Genomic DNA, 9,123 nt, shown 5'->3' with positions numbered 1-9,123 from the left:
GGAATATTGACAACTGATTGCTGCTACATGAGGAACAGCTGACCCTCCTAAAACAAAGACCTCTAGATAGGTTAAATAGATTCACCAGAAGGGCAAGTAGTGGGGAATGGCTGGGGGTCCTGACAACACCGCAGACAGTAGCAGGGATATCAGAGTATATAGGCTCTAGTGGGGGGAAGGAGGCTATGGGAGAGTGCTATCTGGGAAGTGAGTGTAAAAATAAATAGATTAATTAAAAAAATAATTCTTCATAGCATAAAATTTTCTCCTTAATTATTGGTGGATGTGAAAAACATTATCATTGAAATCTCCCAGATGAGTTTATATCCATGCTCAGATGCCAAGGAGCTCAGAAAGTTACCGACTGTGACTAGTAATAGTCAGATATATAGAGATTAGAAATGAATGTGCATCTTTGTGTTAATTGTATTGAAAATGTATTTTTCTGTATAGAAACTGTGTACTTTAATAGTGAAATGGAGATCTTTTTGAGTATAGGGTTTATACTGAGTACAATATTGTATAACTAAATTAATTCAACTGTAAACCTAAAAATTTACAGCCAATTTTGTAGGAGATGCATCTTAGCTCTGGAAATTGTTATTGAATATGTCAATTGTGTTGTAATGAATTGCCTCATCTGATTGTGTGCTTATTAAATAAATAATTTTAAAAAATGAGTTTTTCTGTATGAAACAGGATATTTTAAAATGAAATGGAGATCTCTTTTTAAAGTTTAAAACCTCATTCAATTTTATGTCTTAAAAAGTATGTAGTGAGTTCAATATTGTATAACTGTGTTAATTCAATGGTGAACCTAATAATTGCAGCCAATTTTAAAAGAAATGAATCTTTTTCTGTAAATGGTTATTGAATATGTTAATGCTGTAATGAAATGCTTCTTCCAGTCATGTAGTTATTAAGTAAATAATTTTTAAAAATTGTATAGGCTCTCATCACTGGAGTAAGTTCTTTCCTCCATTCTTAAGTCTAACTTCACAGTCAATTCTTCAGTGGTTTGCATATTTATTCTGCAATTGCTATCTATATAAAATAATTTGAAAATATTGCATTAAAGATTTAATACTGATGTTGCTATTCTTTTTTTGTTATTTGTTTAAACTTTTTAAAATCTCTTAATACATATGACAGCTCCTAATGTTAGTTGATTATTTGTTTCATTCATCCTGTGAAATATTTAGAAATATTATAATATAAAAATTAAGTTTATCAACCAACCCTAAAATGGTAAGTGGTGTAATATAAATATTCAATGCTTTCTTGTTAAATTAAATCAAATTCTCAAACTGAAAAACAAAATTCTGTTTGAACAATGTTATCTATTTAGCATCACACATATATATATAATTGTGAAATTGATCATTTTCTTTGAAAAATCAAGAAATCCATTAAGTTAGGATAGGTAAATGGAGATAAAATCTTGTATAATTCCCTGTCTAAAATCACCAGAATTTAGTAAAGGCAGAAAAAATATTACTCATAATATGAAAATTATATTTCAGAGCATCAAATGTACAGAACTACTCTGAATTCTACTAGGAAACTATATAATTTCTGCTATACTATATTAATTATAATGAATGAAAAAACAGCATGTTAAAATATCTACTAAAAAATCCTTATCAGTATTATAGTTTTAAGCAAACATTAGCTATTTAATTATATTTATGTCTCTATACATGCATATTTAGAAAGTACTCGAGTTCTGTAATGTGATGGACAGTGGCAGTCATCCACCTGCAGTTTTTCAGGCCAAATGCAGATGTACTGACTGAGTATCTGCATCTTTATGTATTTCCCGGTGGGTGGTGTGCTCCCTGAAATATAAGAAGCATCAACTTAATGTAAAGTCTGAAGATCAGTAGTTGTTAAAATAACGTCATTCTGATTTTCCTTCTCATATACCACTTGCTGTGTGTAGCCTCCAGATTTAGAAAACAATAAGGGCTTGCATCTCCTATCTGTAAAGTTGTACTATATAAGACAATGGTATAGATTTGGGTATAACTTTTGTCACACAAATAGAACAGCAATCAAAAAGAAAAAAAATCTAGTATTTTGTTACATGATTTAACTACATCTCCAGCACATTCCGATTATAAACTCTAATGGTATAATAAATCATCTGGAAGGGGTATTTGCCCTCAGGAGCTACTGTAGTGTTTTTCTAATTGTGATCTATTATTTTCTTATATAATATTCTCACATTCTCATGTGTCCTTTCATTTCTATTCAACAAACGTATGTTAGCAGCTAATATTATCAACATTCTCCTGCTCAAGCCTCTTCTCGAATGGACTCTCAAATGCTAACGAAACTATTTCAGAACATATGTGGCATGGATTAGAGTACCTCAAAGGCTCTTCTGAACACAGACCTTACAGGGATTTAGAATGAAAGGGTTTTATACGTATGTGTGTGTGTGTGTGTGTGTGTGTGTGTGTGTGTGTGTGTATTACTCTAACGTCCAATTTAAAATAATAATGCAATTTCAATATTAAATATTTTCCTTGAAAAAATATATATTAAAATGATAATGCATATTGTTTTGTTACAGTTTTGTGTAGGAAATGGAGGTGAGCTCAGCAGGGTCTCTTCAAGAGCAGTTTCACTGGATTATGGTTGCAAACATGATTTCTAAAATATATACAGGAAACTACAGATAAGTGATTTCCACAGATGACTGCTGAATGTTTTCTGCACCAATGGAGCACTGAAGATTTAGTTGGTTTTCAAAATTGCAAATAATGGGCATCTTTGAAGAGAAAAGCTTTTTTATGCTTGGACTAACACTCATCTCTGGACAAACTTCAGTGCTTTCAGGATTAAGAAGTGGACTTGCCAACAAAATGGCTTATTCTAGAATAGTTCTGGGAGTAAAACAGACTTGAGAAGGGTGGAGAAGAGAATATATTGTGGGTGTGAAGTAAGAATCATGTCTCTGGTGAAGTAATATATAAAGAATGTAGACAGTTTGACGCAATTCAGATTTTTATTTTTATTTTCCAAATTTATATTATCTCATGTAACAATTTAATGTGCTTCTCTTCAGTTTCTTCAGAAGGATGTTAAAGATTCTTGGTGATCAGTAATATTCATTTCATGTTTCTTGGATACTATGTTAAAGGTAGATGGATGTGGAAATTTGAATGGAAATAAAATGTGGATGGAACGGTTGCACTATGATGAGTTCCAAATGTCTTTTCCCTTACTGAATTTGTTATGTTTTCTAAGGGGGTTATATATGAGTTATCATTTCACCCTGCTGATTGTAATTTTAAACGATAATTTTCACTGACAAAAGTTCACACAGCACTAAATATATAATCCAGAGAGAGATTTAATTAATTTACAGTGATAGACTTCACCAGAGGTAGGTCAGACATTTTTATTTGTGCAACTATTAATTTATTTTTCCTGAAGATAATATACATGGGAAGAAAAATTATCACTAGTAGGTAGCTGGGTTGCTATGAAAATAAAGCAGGAAATACTAGTTACTGGATTCATGTGTTTATTAGCATGAATTCTGGTAATTTCCTAATTCATCCAAACATATTCACACACTCACATGTTCTTATGTACAATAATTCATAGGCCATCTTTTTCTCTTATAGGACTCATAATTACATTACTTTGTCTTTAAAATTGTGTGTCAAAAACAATCCACCAGCTTCATTACCTCTCACAATGTCTATATTTTATATGAGTTCTGCCCATTCCCATTTCTCATGTTAGCTATTCTGAAAACTTACTACTTAGGCTTCCATTTACCACTCTCTGCTCTGCACACAGAGAATAATCTTTATTCTTTTCTACAAAAACTAGATTGTTCTTTTAAATAATCATAAAACTAATGTAATATATACTTCAACTTCCCATTGTTTTCATAGTAAAGAATGTTTCGGTGGATAAAGGGATTTGCAGTCAAGCATGATGGCCTGTGTAAACTCACTGGAATCCACAATATGGAAGGAAAGAAATACCTCCCACAGTTGTTCTTTGGCCTCTACATGCACAGCCAACATGGGCACCACCCACACCACCCTTCTTCACCCTCACAAAGAAAACAAAGCAATACAAAGAACATATGAGAAAAGAACTCAAAGATTTTACAACAGGCTTTCTAAATTGATTCCTGTCTCCCAGCTCAGCTTCTTATTCAATCAGCACAGTTCTGCTGCTGCTGCCTCACTTTCATTAGTCTTGTAAAATGATCTTGGTGCTTGCTCTGATGACTGTATTTCTATTTGAGAGATTTGTACTATTATGGTTTTTAGGGATTCTGTAGTACCAGGTTCTCTAGCCCAGGCTAAACGTCCATGTCCAGACCATTGTTCTGAAAGAAGCAGACCAGTAAGGGATTCTCTTGTAAGTCCTGTTCTCCTATCCCCAATTCTCAACAAACTATGTTTTATATGATAAGAATCGCTATCATAGTTATTTTGTAGTCTATAGTAAAATAAACTTGTCATATTGTTAGTTTCCAGCTTTAAGTAGCTCACAATAACTCAGTTCTGCCTTCATAAAATCATACATTTACACAGTATTTGCTATCCAGTTAATATCAACTAATGCTGTTAGAAAATTCTACTAAATTTAACATCTCAGCACTTTATCCACTGAGCAAATTCCAAGTTTCAGTCTTACAAGTTCAAAATTCTTCAATTCATTATCATGTCCCCCAAATTATACTAGTTCAACCTGATTCAAAGGACTGACTCCAGGGACTAAGGAGATGGCTTGACAGGTAAAATGCTTGATGTGTAAGCATGAAGACCAGGGATTGGATTACCACCACTCAAATAAATGCTAGACTTTGCATAGTGAGAACCACAGCACTGAGCATGTGGAGACAAGCAGATACCCGGCACTCAGTAGCCAGCTGACCTTTCCAAATTCATGATCTCCAGTTCCAGTGGATGAATTCTATCTCAAAATTAATGTGAAAAGCCAGGCATGGTGATTCATGCATTTAATTCCCAGGGGAATCTCTGTGAGCTTAAGGCCAATCTACTCTAAATAGTGAGCTCCTGGTGAGCTGGAGCTATAGCAGGGAGCTGTCTCAAGAGAAAACCAAACATTAAAAAACAAAACAAGTAGAGTACAATCAATGCAGAAATACACTGAATACTGACATTTTATATCCACCCACACATGAGTACCTATGTACACACATCTACATACACATGAACATTGTACACATGCATACACCATGCTCACACGTGAGCACACATGCCCCCCGCCCCCACACACAAGTATGCAAATTCTAAGTCCAGAGACTCTATTGAGATTCTACGCAACTTTCTGTTGTGAGCAGCTATAACCTCAAAAACAAGCTGAAGAGCAATGCCTGTTCAATGAACGCTGAGGGAGGGGAAATAGGGTGACATCCCTGAGAAGGAATTGCAAGTGGGCAGTCCTAAACACAGATAAACATAAGTATCATTAAATGGACTCAGCCATTATACATATAGTTGTGTGTGTGTGTGTGTGTGTGTGTGTGTGTGTGTGTGTGTGTGTGTATACATCTGAACAATAATAATTAAAGAAGAAGACTAGAAATTGTGAGGAGATGGTGGGATGGCTTCGGAGGATTCATAGGGGATTGGAATGGATTGCAATAATGCAAATGTAGTATTCGTGTATAAATCACTTTTTAAAAAAAAATAAAATTTAAAAATAGTGAAATAAAGTTCTATACATCTAAGACAGTGGCCTAGAGTAAAAATTACTCTTTCCAAATGTGAATAATGGGAGAATAGCATGGGAGGAGCAGAAAAAGACAAAGCCACAACCTGACAGTGTAATTCCTTCATCTGTAGCACTCTGCCTGTGATATGAGACATGTGAAGAAATGATGCGACCTTCAAAAGGCCTAGGCAGCCTTTCCTGTGCCTTGCTGCCTGCTGCCCACCTGGCACTTTCTTTACACTTGGATTTTTGCTCTTGATTCTTACTATTAGCTACACTAAAAGCATCCAGCTACAGCCATGCCACAGCCTGAAGCCATGCTGTCTTCAAATTGCTTCTACAAATTAGTTACTCCATCAATCTTAAAGTCTGCCTTGCTCAGTCTTATGACATTGACAAAATAGAAAGAAATAATTTCCAAGAATGCAGCATGCACAGTTTGAAGTAGATTTCCTTACAAAATTCTTATTTCAATTTGAGACGCCTGAACCCACCTTCCATGTCTGCGTTCCTATTATTGGCACTTCGGTTTGTTGAAAAATCATCGACATAACCCATTAAGCTCTGCTTACTGCATTTCAAGTTTTAACTAGTTGGCTTAACCAAATCCTTCCAAAGGTGTTCCAAGTCTAGTTCCAAAGCTTTAGGAAACAAATAATCACAGCACTGATCTCAAATCCCAGGAATCTGTTGTTCTTTTTATTAGTTCTTTAATCATCAGTGTCACAAAATTTCTTGTAATAAACAATTTAAAGGAGAATATATTTAAACTGCTAAGGATTTAGTCAGTTTAGTACTTGATTCCTTTACACCAAGCACTCTGGCAGAACATCATGTTGAGGAAAAAGCACTTAAAAGCTACCCATAAGAAATCTTCCCAAGTGACATACTTCCCCCTGTAAATTTCATTTTCTAAAGTCTCTATAGCCTTCCAAAATATAGCTAGCAGCTATTGGCAAAATATTAAAAACACAAGGAATGGAAGAAATTTCAAATTCAAATTATATCTGTTTCAACTACACTCTGAAAATTAATGAGTACAATTTATATACACATAGACACAGAAACTTACAAACATATTGAGATTAAATATACTATCTCTATAATCAAATTGCCTCTATTGGAATGTAGTTTCAACCACTTGCCATATAACCTTAGTTTACGTGTTTGCCTAAATATCTGGTTTTAATGTATGCCTCTGTCGAATGTGTGGTATATTAATAGCATGCATCTTTGGTTGTTTTTTGCAAAGTTCAAATGAAATCATTTATGTAAAAAGCTTAGAATTCAATAAGCTTTCAGGGAAATGTCAGTTATTATTTGCATATTTTGTTTGGAAGCAGTTGATTCCATTTCATTCTCACTAACAGTATATGACATACATTCATTACCTCTCACCCTGAATGTTGTAACTTAGTCTTTTGTGTTCCATTCTGCTTCTCATGCTAGTGTCTATTTGCCAACTTCTCTGTTAACAATATGAAATATCATGGTAAAAGTGATTTCAAAATACAATTCAAAGACTAAAATAGTCCTCAAAGGCCAGGCATGATGGCATAAACCTTTAATGACAGAGCTCTCCAGAGGCAGAAGAGGGCCGATCTCTGTGAGGTCAGCCTGGTCTACACAGAAGCTCCAGGCCAGCTGGAAGTGAATCAACAGAAAAAAAGGTTCAAATATCTCAGTGATGTGATAAAAAAATACAATTGTCTAATCTTTGTTCAGTTTGCACTTAAGTTTTATCTAAGCTGAGAAATTAGTCTGTACACTTCAACTTATATTCCATTAAATATCAATGCTCCTGAACCATCAAAATTACATTTCCTATCATTTCTGGTTGCTATATGGCATCTGCCACTATTACCTATTTTATAACCAAAGTATTTATTTCCCAAGTTGCTAGGAGGAAGGTAGCAGAACACTTATCTATAAACTCTTGTAACTCTGATTTGTTGTGCTGTGATCAAGCTAGTAAACCTTTTCAAAGGTGACTCACATACAGTGAGTTATTCAGAAGTATAAATACTCAGCTTTACTTGCCTTTCTCCAGATAAAAATTAAGGACTCTCCTAACTACAGAAATTATCTTGACTTTGACAGTGTCTTGATACACTACAGTCCTAATTTTCTCCTTATATGATCTTGCTTCCATTCTGTGCCATCCACAGTGGCTGGCACAAGAGTACTCTCTAACAATTCTACTGCACATTGTTATCTATGAAATGATCTCCTTGCTTGAATACACACTGTGGGTGGAAAGGTGCTATTGACTTTACAAGGTTAATTCTAATCTTTCTCTCTGAGTTTTATCTTCCTGCCTATACATATGCATTTGACCCTGATTTCTTGAAATTCTCTACTGTTTTTAAAATAGCTATTACACCTTTTTATAGTCAAATATGAACAATAAACTGATATTTTGTATTGTTGCTAAATATACACTTTCTGCGTTTACCTTATTGCACAGTATAAACCTTAAATCATTAAACATTTTATTAAATTATTCATGTACATTTTTCAAGATGGAATTCAAATTATTGTCAGAGGTTTTTATCTTTTTCTCCTAAGGTGTAGTATTGTCTAAAGCATGACTCATCAGCAAAGAAGTACATGAATTTTTAAATTCAAAGTTTTCCTAGACCACATTTTTAACATACTGCTGGATAGAAAGTTTTGGCAAAACACATAAATAATTTGAGCTTAGAAAGGTACTAGTCAATAAAGTATTTAAGGTTTAATTTATGATAATTAAATAGACAACCAATATTCCTTTTTTCACTTTCTTTTATGCTTTGAAAAGTTCAAACATGGATATTCCATTTGCATTCTTTCTAGCCCTGCAAATGCCCTGGCAACTCTTCCCATATTACCTCTCTCCCTCACAACTGATTGTCCACTTCTGAATTATTATTGTTAAATATACACAAATAAAATAAATACAATACAATAAAATAAAACTATCTAAATGTCCATCAACTGATGACTGAATAAACATGGCACTGAATAAACATGGAGTCCTACTCAGATGTAAAGAAAAAAAGAAATTTGCTGGTAAATGGACAGAACTAGAAACTGTTACTAAATGAAGTAACACAGACTCAGAAGATAGGAACATATCCTATCTCTCTTTGTGGATCTGAGCTCCAAATCCTTTGGTGTGAGTATAAATCCTGATTTAACTACATGAGACAAGAAATTGGAAGGAACCATGGAGTAAAGGGGGGAAGAAAAAGACTGAGGATGTGAGATAGTAGGATACAATTGTTATGCAGGGGGGATATGGAGAAAAGGGTTTATTTTAACTGTGGAGGAGCAGGAAAGGTTGTACAGAGAGAGAATGAGGAACCATAAATAATGCTTAAGTGGTGTGAAAAAATAGAAGGAATTGTGAGTTCAAGTGCATATATA

Source organism: Nannospalax galili, unplaced genomic scaffold, assembly GCF_000622305.1.
Source record: "Nannospalax galili isolate Female #2095 unplaced genomic scaffold, S.galili_v1.0 scaffold386, whole genome shotgun sequence".
In the NCBI taxonomy this organism is placed as follows: domain Eukaryota; kingdom Metazoa; phylum Chordata; class Mammalia; order Rodentia; family Spalacidae; genus Nannospalax; species Nannospalax galili.
Note: the sequence above shows the minus strand (reverse complement) of the source record.